General features: G+C 38.1%; 1 non-coding gene across 1 annotated transcript; it reads left to right on the top strand.

The window, feature by feature from the left end:
* Window positions 1-13,924: 13,924 nt before the first annotated feature.
* TRNAW-CCA lies at window positions 13,925-13,996 on the top strand. The gene has a single exon. It is a non-coding gene; the product is annotated as a tRNA-Trp (tRNA).
* The last annotated feature ends 445 nt before the right edge of the window (window positions 13,997-14,441 follow it).

The following is a 14,441-nucleotide window of genomic DNA, read 5'->3' as shown; positions in this document are numbered from 1 at the left end:
GTTAACCCTCCCTCTTTATTCCCCTCCCTTATCTTACTGTTACCCACTTGCTACTTCTCCTCTTCCTTCTGCCCTCCCCCCTCCCTTTTTCCCCACTTTCCCTCCCACTTCTCGTAGGACAAGTTCGATTTCTAAACTTATCAGAGTATGTTATTCCCTTCTTGAACTAGATCAGACGACAGTAAAGCTCAAATACTGCTCTTCTCCCTCCCTTCTTTCCCTCTACTATAATATGTTTTTGTGCCACTTCCTTTGGTGTAATTTACCCTTTTCTACTACCTCCTTACCACTTCTCTCATAACCCTCCCTTTATATCTCTTATTTATATTTTATATCTTTACATCAGTTAATTTATACCGGAATTCACAACCTATGTATATCCCTTTCATTTGTCATAATAGTTGTACCATTCACAAGAATGACTTATATATGTATATGTATATGTATATATATATAAATATATATATACATAAAAACATACATAAGTTGATATAATCCCACATATATATATATATATATAATTCCACAAGATATAAAATATAAACAACTCAGAAACATTAGCTGTAGCAATAAGAGAAAAAAAAGAAATTGAAGGAATTAGAACAGGAAAAGAAGAAACTAAATTATCACTTTTTGCAGATGATATGATGATTTATCTAGAGAATCCTAGAGAATCAATAAAAAACTACTTGATATAACAAACAACTTTAGCAAAGTTGCAGGATATAAAATAAACCCACATAAATCCTCAGCATTCCTATACATTACTGACAAAGCCCAACAGCAAGAAATAGAAAGAGAAATTCCATTCAAAGTTACTGAAGGCACTATAAAATATTTGGGAGTCTATTTGCCAAGACAAACCCAGGGCCTATATGAACATAACTATGAAACACTTTTCACGCGAATAAAATCAGATCTAAATAAATGGAGAAATATCAGTTGCTCATGGGTAGGCTGAGCCAATATAATAAAAATGACAATTTTACCTAAATTAATCTATCTATTCAGTGCCATACCAATCGAACTACCAAAAAATTTTTTTTACTGAGCTGGACAAAATAATAACAAAATTCATTTGGAAAAACAAGAGGTCTAGAGTATCTAGGATATTAATGAAAAGACATGCTAGAGATGGTGGCTTAGCCACACCAGATATTAAACTGTACTACACAGCAGCAGTCATCAAAACTGCCTGGTATTGGTTAAGAAACAGGGGTGTGGATCAGTGGAATAGGATAGGTACACAAGTAAGTGAAATCAACAAGTTTAGCAATCTACTCTTTGATAAACCCAAAGAGGCCAGCTTCTGGGCTAATAATTCACTATTTCACAAAAACTGTTGGCAAAATTTGAAAATGGTAGGGCAAAAACTGGGCATAGACCAATATCTTACACCATATACCAAAATAAAGTCAAAATGGGTTCATGATTTAGGAGTAAAAGTTGGTACTCTAAGTAATTTGGGAAAGCAAGGAATAGTTTACTTATCAGATTTGTGGAAAAGTAAAGAATTCATGACCCAAGAAGAGATAGAGAGCATTACAAAATGCAAAATGGATAATTTTGATTATGTTAAATTGAAATGTTTTTGTACAAAAAAAGCCAATGCAACAAGAATTAGGAGGGAAGCAGAAAATTGGGAGAAAATCTTTGCAACTAGTATCTCTGATAAAGGCCTCATCTCTAAAATATACAGGGAGGTGAGCCAAATATAGAGGAACACAAGCCATTCCCCAATTGAGAAATGGTCAAAGGATATGAACAGGCAGTTTTCATAGGAAGAAATTAAAGCTATCTATAGGCATATGAAAAAATGCTCTGGATCACTACTGATTAGAGAAATGCAAATCAAAACAACTCTTAGATACCACATCTCTCCTGTCAGATTGGCTAATATAACAAAACAGGAAAATGATAAATGCTGGAAAGGATGTGGGGAAATTGGAACATTGTTGCATTGCTGGTGGAGTTGTGAGCTGATCCAGCCATTTTGGAGAGCAGTTTGGAACTATGCCCAAAGGGCTATAGAAATGTTCATACCCTTTGACCCAGCAATACCATTTCTAGGGTTGTATCCCAAAGAAATCACAAAAGCAGGAAAAGGACCCATATGTACAAAAATATTTATAGGAGCTCTTTTTGTGGTAGCTAAGAATTGGAAATCAAAGGGATGCCCATCAATTGGGGAATGGCTGAACAAGCTGTGGTATATGAAGGTGATGGAATACTATTGTGCCATAAGAAATGGGGATGATGCAGACTTCATAACTACCTGGAAAAACCTACACGACATAATGCTGAGTGAGCGGAGCAGAGCCAGGAGAACGTTGTGCACAGCCACAGATATATGGATTCCGTGAGGACCAACCCTGACATACTGCACTTTACTCAGCAACCTAAGGGGCAAGGATAACTCCAGGGGACTCATGATGGAGAATGCTATCTTCATCCAGAGAAAGAACTGTGAAGTTTGAATATAGATGGCGGTGCACTACATGCTCGCCGTTTTTGCTTCTTTTTTGTTTTTGTTTTTGGGTTTTTTTTTTTGGTTCTGTTTCTTCTTCTCATGATTCATTCCATTGGTCAAAATTCTTCTCCACGACTTGACTAGTGCATAAATTAATTCAATGCGAAGTTATACATGACAGTTATATGAGATTCCATGCCGTCTTGGGGAGGGAGGAAGGAGGGAGGGGAGAAAAACTGGAACTCAAAACTATGTAGAACCGTGTGTGGTAAACTAAAAATAAATAAAGAAATTAAAAAAAAAACAATTCGTTACTTAGGTCTGTGTCACTTTTATGTATTGTGCTACATAATTATGTGTTTTAGAGGGGTTTTTGGTTTTTTTTAAAGTGAAGTATTATGGTAAATGTTTTTTTTCTGTTGTTAAATAAACCTTGTATTAGTTGTATAAATCCAACTTTAGCATAGTGAATAATTTCTTGAATATACTACTGTAAAACAGAGGTGTTAAATATGGTTGTGTCCTACAAGTTCATGGAACCTGAACCAGATGGAAAAGTAAGTAGGATATATTTAACAAAATAAATAAAAATACAATAGGTAGTAGATAATGTGACTAGGAGGTATTCTAAGTCAGCATGGGCCTTTTAGGGATCCTTAGGTATCTCATTTAAAAGAAATGACTTAAATACTAAAGGTGAAGTTCACAATAAAGAAAAAGCATTATAAACTGAAATCAATGAAACTTAAATACAAAATAAGAAAGGAGGAAAAAAACATGTTTTGTGGACAGCAGGAATTAAAAAAAGAATTCAAAATATATAGCAATAAATTTCCTTTTGAAGAAAGGCTATATAATAAATGCTACACATGTTGAACATTGTCTATCTTTTCTTTTCTTTCTTTTAAGTTTTCTTTTGTACTCTGCTAAGCACTTTTTTTTCTTTTTCCCCTTTCTTTCCCCCTCCCAGAAGGCTAAAATTACACACGGATATATTTATATAGAGATATATACATACACATATATACATACATACATACATACATACATATAAACCTTTCCTAATAAATTCTACTCCTGATCTTTGTTTTTTGTGTTTGTGCATGTGATTATCTCATTTTTAAAGTAATTTCTGTACTGTGGTAAATGATTCTTTCAAAATTTGAGAGTATTCACCCATAAATCCATCAGGAGCAGATGTTTCTTTATTTTATAATACTTTTAAAGCTAATTCAAATTTATTTCCTGACATTAGATTGTATAAAAGCTTGAATTTTATTTCCTATTCAATTTGCTATTTTATATTTCAGTTGGTAAGTTTCCATTTACTTTAAATTCTCAGTTGTGTTAGCATATAATTGTATGTACTAAACTATGATAATACTATTTCTCCTCTGCTAAAAAATTTGCCTTCCTTTTTATTTTTACAATTTGATTCCACTACTTTCTTTTTTAAAAACATCAGATTAGACATCTTCTCAAAGAAATCTTAGTGGTGTTTAAGAATTCCCTCATCTTTGGTTTTTGTATTTAATCTATTTATCTTCTGTTTTCAACATTCCCTCTGATACTCATTTTGAAAGTTTCTTTTTCGACCTTCTTTAAAAATTGCCCATTCAGCTCATTTATCCCATCTTTTTAATTTAATAATGTGTTTTCAGTGATGATTTTTCCTCTGATGACTACTTTATTTGCATCCCAGAAATTTGAGGTTGTTTGCCTATTATTACCATGCTTTTTCACGTTAATTTTCTCTCTTTGGTAATTTTTAACCCATTTGTTATGTATGATGTGATTATCAATTCTTCACTGAGGCTGGATTTTTAATTTTATTGTTTCCTCCCCCATATCAAAGATAATTTTTGTTGTTTTTACATCAGTAATCAATGTGTTTACAATATATGCATGCATCATTTCCTTATGGGGCATCTAGGTGGTGCAGTCAGTATGTTGCTTGGCTTGGAGTCAGTAAGACCTGAGAACCACTCCACCCTCAGATACGTATTAGCTGTGTGACCCCGGACAAGTCAGTTAACCCTGTTTGCCTCAGTTTCCTCATCTGTAAAGAAATGGCCAATCACTTCAGTATCTTTGCCAAGAAAACCCCAAATGGAATCATGAGAAGCCAGATACAACTGGACAACATTTCCTTGTAACTTCTTTATGGTATATAATTTCTAAAATTTCCATTCAGAAGACTAGAGATGTCCTTCAGCAGTAATGTCAATTTTTTGTTCCTTTTTATATTTGCTATCTCATTTTGCATATGCATTCCTTTCATGTTTAATAGGTGAACATTAAAACATCTTTTTATTGTAAATTCTGTCTTTAATTTGTTTCCTTTTTGTTTTCTTATTGCTAGTGTTAGCATTTCTAGAAATATTGTCTCAAATAACTGTGGAAAATTAGAGAACCATCCTTGCTTTCTTCGTGAATTTATTAATAATTCTCCTAATATTTCACCATTGTATATGATCCCACTTGTTGCCTGGAAATATATATTCTATCAGATTAATAATGGCCTTTCTCTTTTTATTCTTTGTAGAATTTTTCACATGAATGTGTGTCATATTTTTTCAACAGCTTTTTTCTATTTTGTTCATACAATAATGAGGCTTGATGATAATTGTTTAAACACGTGTTGAATTATTCCAAGGTCATTCCTAATGTTGAAATCATCATTGCATCCCTAAGTAAAATATGAGTTGGTCATGGTGAATAATTTATCATATGTATTGCTAGATTATGTTTGTTATTATTTTAATCATTTTGAATATTTAATATTCAATAGTAATGTAGTTTGTAGTTCTCCTTCTTTTCTTTGTTCTTTCCCGGGACTGTGATAAAAATGATTTTGGTACATAGTTTGCTTCTCAACTTTTTAGAAGATTTTTCTGTAGTATGATAAATTGTTCTATGCATTTTGATAATATTAACTCAAAAATCCTTCTGGACCAGATGGTTCATTCTTTCATAATTTCTTTAAATTTCATTCAATTTGATTTTCTGATATTAGTTGGTGTAAGTTCTTGATTTTATGTCCTATTAATTTTGATAATTTATGGTATCATAGATGAACCACCATTTCTTTTAAATTCTCAGTTATGCTAGCAGTTAATTGTGCGTACAATACGTTATGAAAAGTCTTAGTTCCATTGTTGGGATTTTGAATTGATCATTTCTTTTTTTTATTTTGCAGATTTTATTTCCTTCCCCCTTCTTTCTGATCAGGTTACTTAACAGTTTTTAAATTTCAACCGTCTTTTAAAAGAATTGTTTTATTTTGCATGCCAATACTGTAGTGTTTTTTTTTAAATTTAGCTATTTTACTTCTTATTTTCATAATTTCCAATTGTGTTTGAGTTTCTTCCTTTGTTGTAATTCTTTACTTTATTCTTTCCTAGTTTTTTGGGGGGATTCTATCTCATGAATGAATTTTGTAGACTTTTTTTTTCTTTTCTCATTTTTTAAATAATGTTTGTAATGTGTTTATTTGTTCTTTCAAAGTCTGATGGTATTTACTCATAAATCCGACTGTACCAAGATATTTTTTCATAATTTCTTTAAAGCTCATTCAGGTTCATTTTCTAACACTGGATGATCTAAGATGCTGCTTTTTTATATGTTCATAGTTAAGTCTCCTTTTCAATTCTTGTTTGGCATGCAATTGTCTATTCTCAGGACAATGTTTTCTAAATTTCTGTTATGATTTTGTCCTGTTTATGTTCCATTGTGACCATTTGGTTTCCCTCCATTGTCTTTAGGATTACATTTCATTTAAGAACATATTTGGAAGGAATTTTTAGCTTTCTTTTAGGATTCTATCATCATTTTCTTTTCTATTTTATCTATTTTTTCTCTGATATCCAAAATTCCATCCTTTATCTTTATATTCGTTATTATTTTTGTGTAATTGAATGGCTGGCTCAGTTTATCATTCCTTAATTTTTAATTTTATTGAAATATGGATTCAAAGATATGATTTTTACCTATCTCTGAGGAATGATTTAGATATATTTCAGAAATTTTGGATTTTTTTATTTTTGTTATTATCCTCCTATATGCAATTTTTTTATCGCAGCATTCATTAACCTATTTCAGTATCATATTGATAATTCATCATTTAGGCTTGCATTTTTATGTATTTTATCCTGTATTTATGTGTTTTACGGGTAGGTTTTTTAATAAAATGAATTATGTTAAATGCTTTTAATATTAAATCATTCTTGTGTTTCTGATATAAATCCAGCTTTGTCATAGTAAATAATTTCTTTAAGATATGACTGTATACCAGAGGTGTCAAACACACCGATACACTTTTCAGTAAACTTAGAACTAATATTCCTTTGTTGACTTTCGTTCCGTTAAGTGGACATTTGTTTCTGTGTTTCTCTCTCTGGACATTATACATATTTGTTTCTTTATTCGATTTTTATGACACCCTTATGGTTTCCTGGAAACCGGGAATAACAAAATTGTAAACACTCCCAGAAAAAAAAAAAGAAAGAAAACCATTCTGAAGATGTTTTATCATTAGAACTACAATGAAGTCAGTTCCTTTCACAGACCTTTCTACTCTAAGCAGGTAAGGTGAAAAACAAAATGCAACAAAAACTGGACATAAACAAAAAGCCCCTGAATGCCTTATACTGGAAATACTCCAAACATAGTAAGCCATTTCTGAACCCCTTGTCTCAGTTCACCACCCTTTGCCCCAAATTCCCCGTTTTAAAAAATACTTCCCCGGGTTCTTATTTTGGGGGGAGAACTCTGTCTCGTGAAATGACTGTGCAAATATTTTTCCCTGTATTTTAGAAAAAATAAATTTATTGTGATCACTTCTTCTTTTCAAAGTTTAAATCCATCTGCAGTACGATTTCCCCCGCCCCAATTCATTTAAAATTTATTTAGTTTTATTTTCAGACAATAAAATCTTATTTTGATTACCTACTGTACTGCCTCCTTTAAGCAAAACAAACCATCTCATTGGCCACGGCTGATGACACATGCTTCATTCCATACTCATAGTCTACCACCTCTCTATAAAGAGGAAGAAAGTACGCTTCATCATCAGTCCTTTGGATAAAAAAATCAGCCATTGCATTAATCTGAGTTCTAATGTGTTTTAGTGTTGTTGTCCTCTACATTGTTGTAACCATCATGGTCACTGTTCTCTTGCTTATTTGGTTATCCATCAGTTTATAACCTTCCCCCATTTCTCTGATTTCTTCATATTCTTAAATTCTTTTGCATAAAAAAATTCATTTGCATTCATATACCACAGTTGTCCAACCATTTCCCAATAGATGGTTGCCCACTTTGTTTCAGTTTTTTTGTTTACACAAAAAGATTGCCTTAAATAGTTTGGTGTGCATTGGACATGTCTTTCTGTCATCGATATCCTTGGAGTGTCTATAGCATTACAAGTAATACAGAATGATCTCCTCATGACAACCCTATATGGTAGAGAGTAGAATCATTACCCTTCCTACATAATTTTTCAGTTAATGAAATTGAAGTCCTGATTACACTATATTGGAGAGAGTATTGGACCCATTATCTCACAACTGTGCGTGCCACACTATCACACAGGTTGTGCAATTCTCTTTATCTCCATTTTGTGAACTGAGATGGAGGGGAATAACTAGTAAGAGCCAGAATTTGAACTGAGATCTCCTGACTCCACATGAAGCACTATCCTGATACATACATGCATACATTCTCTCTCTCTCTCTCTCTCTCTCTCTCTCTCTCTCTCCCATATATATATATATATATATATATATATATATATATATATATATATATATATATACATATAAATATATACACATACATATGTGTATATATGTGTATGTATATATGTATATCCTGTCCACAGTACTCTGTTAAGAATACCGAATTATCTAGGATAAATAATCATTCAGGAACATGAGCTATATTTCTACAGTTTGTCCAAATATGACCTTCATTTTTTTTATTGATCTCACCATCTTATGAACTCATGTTCAGGTTGGGGCATGCCTTCAAAATCTTAGGCTGCCATGACTGCTGTAGACCCAAATGCCCAGAAAGATAAAATGATTCCTCAGCTGAAAGCAGTGAAAGATTTGAGGCACAATATGAACTTTTTGGAATCAGATCATAATGCAAAAGAAGCAAGATCCTAGAATGAATGCTCTGGAATCTGGGAAATATCAGAATGCAGATCCTAGGGATGAATTACCTGGAGACAAAATTTAGTAAGAGCTATAATCAAAGCCTTAAAATATTTAGTAAGCTCTTGTGGGGAGAAGGCATTCGATTTATTTGTGTGGTTATAGACTGGACAAGTTCTGCTTCTGAGACTTATGCATGAGCCTTGGGATACTCTGTTATATAGCTAATTCTTACTAGTGGACTCCTCCCCTACTATGTAACTTGCTTTCAGAAAGAAGCCACTCCTATTGGCTTCTACCCTAGCTCATCATAGAAACACAGAGACAATGCCCTGACTCTCACGGGAATCTGAATCTCCTGGGGACACAGAAGACACAACTTGCCTCTGGCATCAGAGTCTTGGACCCTGGCTAGGAGCAGGGCACCTCCACTCAGAACACAATGAAGAAAGGAGCTAGATTTACATGTAAGCATGGCTTGGTTGTGAGTTTAACCCCCCTGGATCAGCAGCAAGAAACAGTTCTTTAAGAAAACCCTCTCACTGAGGCTGAGTGGTCAGTGCCCAAACAGCCCTCAAAGCATTTCATTTCTGGCTGTTCAGATCGTTACCAGTCAAGTGACAAGATCATAGGGCCATAGAATATTAGAGTTGGAAGAAACCTTAGAAATCCCTAGTTTGCCTTCTCATTTGTACAAAAGAGGAAACTGAGGCCCAAAGAGGGAAAGTAGCCTACCCAAGATCACTGATCTAGCAAGTAACAATGTCAGGACTCAAACCCAGGTCTTCTGTCTCCAGGTCCAGTAGTCTTTCCACCACCACACTGCGTTCTCCATTTAGTCCTCCATCTCTTGAGGAGTAGGGAGAAAAGTGAAACATTTGTTACCTTTCTCACTGGTAACAAATGGAATTTTTTGACTTTGGAAAAGGGTTGCTTTAGACTTGACTTGTTCAGGACCACAGGCAGTGCCTGATGACAATCACCAGACCACAGAATTAGGGCCAAAGGGTGTAAATTACAGAGAATCAAATTTTGACCCAATAAAAGGAAGAACTTCTTAGCAATAAGAGCCATCTAAAAATGGAGTGAGCTTCTTCAGGAGGTCACTAGAGGGTTCAAACAGAGGCTAGAAGATCAGTAGTCCCCACTGTTGTTAAGGGGATTTGTGCTTCAATAAAGGTTGGACAACCATCCCTTGAGATTCTGTGATTCCATAGCTTTTGACCTCTTGGCCGATTAAAAGACATAATGGAGGAGATGGGGCAGAAGTGAAGGTAATGGCAGCGGGAAGAAACTTTTCTCCTACTAACTTTGAGAAAGCCATGGCAGAGTGAAATGGCTAATACTTATTCTTAAAATAAATTGAGAATGTCTCTTCCAATTGAGGACATTTGGCATGTATAGTGAAGCACTTCGGGGTAAGAGAATAATTGAGATTAATGGGGGAAAGAAAAGGAGGATGGGTTGATAGAAACAGCAATTGAGGCTTCAAAAATATCTGAAGGGTAAGAGAGAGAAGGTGATGACAAGGGGATGCAGAGAGGCTGCAGACATTTTCAAAGACTGAAAAAGAAGAGCTAGGTTGTATGGTGTATATGAGCAATGGCTTCACCACCAGTGTGACCCATCTGCTGGGTTAGGCCACAAAAGGAGAAGGCTTCAGGCATGCACCCAGCACAGTCTCTAGGGTATAGTCAGTTGGGGAAAATATTCTAGCATGCAAGGGAGAAGGAGAGAGTTAGCTGGTATAGCCGTATAGCCAAAGTGTAGTTAGGAACAACGTTCATCTCTCTCTCACCTCTGACCTTGAAACTCTGTCCTAGCTCTGAGTTGAAACCTCTCCAACCCAATACCAAGACCTCCTGACCTCATCCTAATGATTGAGATCTCGATGTTGATGTTTGTTTTCTACTAAGTTCTAGTCCAAAAAGGATAGGTGGGGGAAGGAAGGCCTACACGGGACTCAGCCCCAGGCCCCATAGACTACCTAGGGAGGGCTCTGTGTGGAGTTCAAAGAGGGGAAACATGAGAGTCACCTGGTGATACCTTTTGATTGTCTCCACAGTTCAGTTTCACTGGCTCTTGTGGCACAGGAGAACGTGCTCTAGACTAGGAACTAGTCAGAACCTGAATTCTAGCCCTATCTATGCTCCTTATGACTTGTATGACCAGGATAAGTCATTTCCCCTCCCTGGGCCTCATTTCCCTCCTCTGTGAAATGAGAGGGTTGAACCCAATGATCTCTGGGATACTTCTGCTTCTGCTACTTAATGGTAATGGTCTATGATCCTCTTCTCCCAGGTCTACATCTTACTCTCTGAACCTATCTGTGCCCTTACTAGCAACTATTACACCTTAAAGACAACTCTGCCCTGAGGTCTGCTCTCCAAACTGATGAGTCCTTGGCAACGACTGTCATTTCATGAAGGCAATGATCCATGCTTACTTCGTGCCCTACCACCACTCCTCCCACTCCAGACTTCTCATTGCCAGTGGCTTTGTCCCTATGAGAGTAACTGTTTCCCCTCTTAGTTCCCCACATGTACTATCTTCTCCCATTAGAAAGTAACTCAATGAAGGTAGGAATTCTTTTTTTCATTGTGTCTGTATCCCCAGCATTTAGTACAACACATGGCACATTGTAAGTACTTCATAAATTCTCTCTCTCTCTCTCTCTCTCTCTCTCTCTCTCTCTCTCTCTCTCTCTCTCTCTCTCTCTCTCTCTCTCTCTCTCCCTCTCTCTCTCTCTCTCTCTTTCTCTATCTCTCCTTCCCTCCCCACATATATGAAATGGTGATGACTGACTCTAACTTATCTTTGTAAACCAATTTCACATTATTCTCCCAATGCACTCTACTTTCCAGACAAACTGGTTTAGTTGTTTCCCATACTTGACATTCCATCTCTCACCTATATGACATTGAACGAGCTCCATGTCCAGAATGCTACCGCTACCCCTTCTCCCCTCTGCCTCTTGAAATCCCTAGATCCCTTCCAGGATCAGCTCAGGAAGGCCTGGATTTGAAACCCCTTTCTATATGACCATGGGCAAGCCAGTTAAGATCTTTGAGGCTCAGGCAACTCTCTAGGACTACAGGCCATAGCTAGGTGTGATTAGTGTTGATGGAGAGAGCCCCTATTCTGGGAGTTGATGGCCTACCAAAGCTATGGGTCCTTGATTTATTGATGTCAGTTATATCCAGGAATGCTCCCAGGAGTGTAAGCTGTGTCTGTTTTCTTTAAATCCAGAACTGACTATTCCACATTGATTCCTGAAAACCTGAAGCCTGGAGTTTGTACGGGTTTAAAGGATAATTTTGTGTTGCCTCTTTTATTTTATGAGTCAGAAGACATTTCATGTGCAAGCACCATTGGTGATCCTGTAGAGTGCTAATCTGTCATATGGCAACCTTCTGAGGGCTGGGGTCCCCATTCAATCAGCAAAATGGACCAGGGTGCCATGAATTATGTCCTGTCTTCCCACTATCCCTGCCCACTGCTATGCCTCAGTTCCCTTAAAACTCAATGAAGGCAATATTGTTTTTCCATAAACATGTCTTAAGTATATAGGGGCCTTGTTTGTATGATCATTCATGTAATGTTAGCATGTTTCAGCTGTACATTTCAAATGTATGTGTTCCAGCATCTATTAAGCACCAAGTACATGCAAAGTCAGAGGTTTTCACCTAGTGGATGGCCTTTGGGGATAGGAGTCAAGAAGACCTGTGTTCAAATCCTGCCTCAGACACTTACCAACTATGTTAGTATAATTTTCTAACCAAATCACTTTCCCTTTTATGTGCCTCAGGCTGGCTCCCAAGGACTTAACTATTAAGTCACTGATAGGATTCAACCTATATTAGACCTTAGGATCTGAGATTACACAGACCTAGAGTTGGAAGGGACTCCTGAGGTCATTTAGTCTAACCACACTCATTTTACTGATGAGAAACCTAAGATCCAGGGGAGCACACCAGGAATTCCTGACACTGAAGAAATCAGCCATCTTTTATATGTTCTCATAGCCCTGGGCTGGGTGCTGGGCAAGGTAAAAATTTACCGAAGATATTGTCCCTGCCCTCATGAAACTTCAGGGAGAAGAAATACTGTATGTAGGAGACAGTCCTTAAGCTGACCCTTGAAAGGAACTAGGGATTCTAAGAGGTGGAAGGAAAGGAGGAAGGAAGGAAGGAGAGAACAGTGCCCAGCTGGAACTGGCCAGTTGGGTCCCGGGTAAGGCAGCCACTCCTCCTCACAGTCCCGGGAGAGTAAGGGAGTTGGCAGCAGAAAGTTCCCTTGAGACCTACTGAGGGCTACTGAGGCCTGGGCCTCTAGTCAATCTGAGTTGGATTGGGGTAGGAGTCTCCTTCTTACACGGAAACCAGAAGAGGGGCTGCTATTAGCCCCTTCATCTCGCAGAGGTGATCGAACCTTCAGGATTTCCCAGGGTAATTCACACTGTCTGAGTTTTCCCAATTGCTACAGTCCCCCACCCACCTGCACCTCCAGCCCTGGTTTGGGGCTCCTTCTTGGACCTTAGCAGACTGAGGTGAATGGCAAGCCTTCACCCAAGTTGGTCTTCAGAGCCTCGCCCTTTCTCCCCTTTTTGGACTCCTATGGCCCCAGGCTCCCTGGTGCAGACGCTTGGGCTCCCTGAGTAAGAAGCTTCACCGCAAGGCTCACTCCCTCCAGGCTCTTGGCATCGTAAAAGGAGACACGAAGTCCAAGTGCTTGGCTGGCTGGAGAGAAGGGTTCTGAGGCTGGTGCCCAGAGGTGACTAACTGGCCCATGGTGGAGAGAAGTGCGGGGTGGGGGCGGGGATGCGCTAAGGGAGGCTTTTTCCCAGCGAGCGATCGAGGGAGCAAGCGAGTGAGCGAGAGAGAGACAGACAGATTGACAGACAGACAGACAGACAAATAGCGTGGTATAGTGGGCAGAGTGAAGGAGGCCGTATTTAAGGCCTGCCTCAGCCGCACGTGGCCTAGGGAACAGGGCGAAGTCACTGTGTCCAGTGTCCCCAGCAACTGTGTAAAGTTATGGGTTAGCTTAGGAGAGAGTGTCCCGGAGGAGAGAAATGGTGTCGGTGGGAGTGGGGTGGGGTTGTTCGCCTTTTGTGTGCCGTGGCCCCCCGGGGCAGTGTGCTGAAGGCCAGGGCCCCCTTCTGAGAATGGTGTTTGAAAGGCATCAAATGAAGCAAACAGAATGAGCAAGGCAGACAGTAACATTGAAGGTTCTAATACGTAGCAAGTCACCTCATATGCATTAAGTACGTTATTGAGAGGTGCTACGTTCGAGTGACCCCGTGGCGCAACGGTAGCGCGGCTGACTCCAGATCAGACGGTTGCGTGTTCGACTCACGTCGGGGTCACACTTTTTCGCCCTCAATCCAACTGCTCATATGGACTATTTGGACCCGAGCCAGGGTCAGACTTTTTTCGCCCCCACTCCAACTACTCCTATGGACTATTTGGACCCGAGCCAGGGTCAGACACACTGGACCTTGACCCCAGCATAGTGATGTCATTTTGGTCCTCTTCCAGAACGAAGGACAACAACCAACCAAGCGCCTACTATATGTCTTTTGGTTGCCAGTGCCTAGCACTGTGCCTGGCACATAGTTAACATTTAACGAAGAATTAGTGAATTGAATTAAAGTAGACAGATACATGCTATCTGCTCCTGTCCACGATTCAGTTCAAAGGCAGCACCTGAGAATCCTGTATCCTGAACTACATTCAACAGATATGCACATGGATGTTTCGGTTTCGTAAAGGTCATGGTATTTTGCTCTTTCTTTCCTGGAAGTGGGTGGC

The sequence above is a fragment of the Trichosurus vulpecula genome, chromosome X (assembly GCF_011100635.1).
Source record: "Trichosurus vulpecula isolate mTriVul1 chromosome X, mTriVul1.pri, whole genome shotgun sequence".
In the NCBI taxonomy this organism is placed as follows: domain Eukaryota; kingdom Metazoa; phylum Chordata; class Mammalia; order Diprotodontia; family Phalangeridae; genus Trichosurus; species Trichosurus vulpecula.
This window is presented reverse-complemented; position numbering and strand designations above follow the sequence as displayed.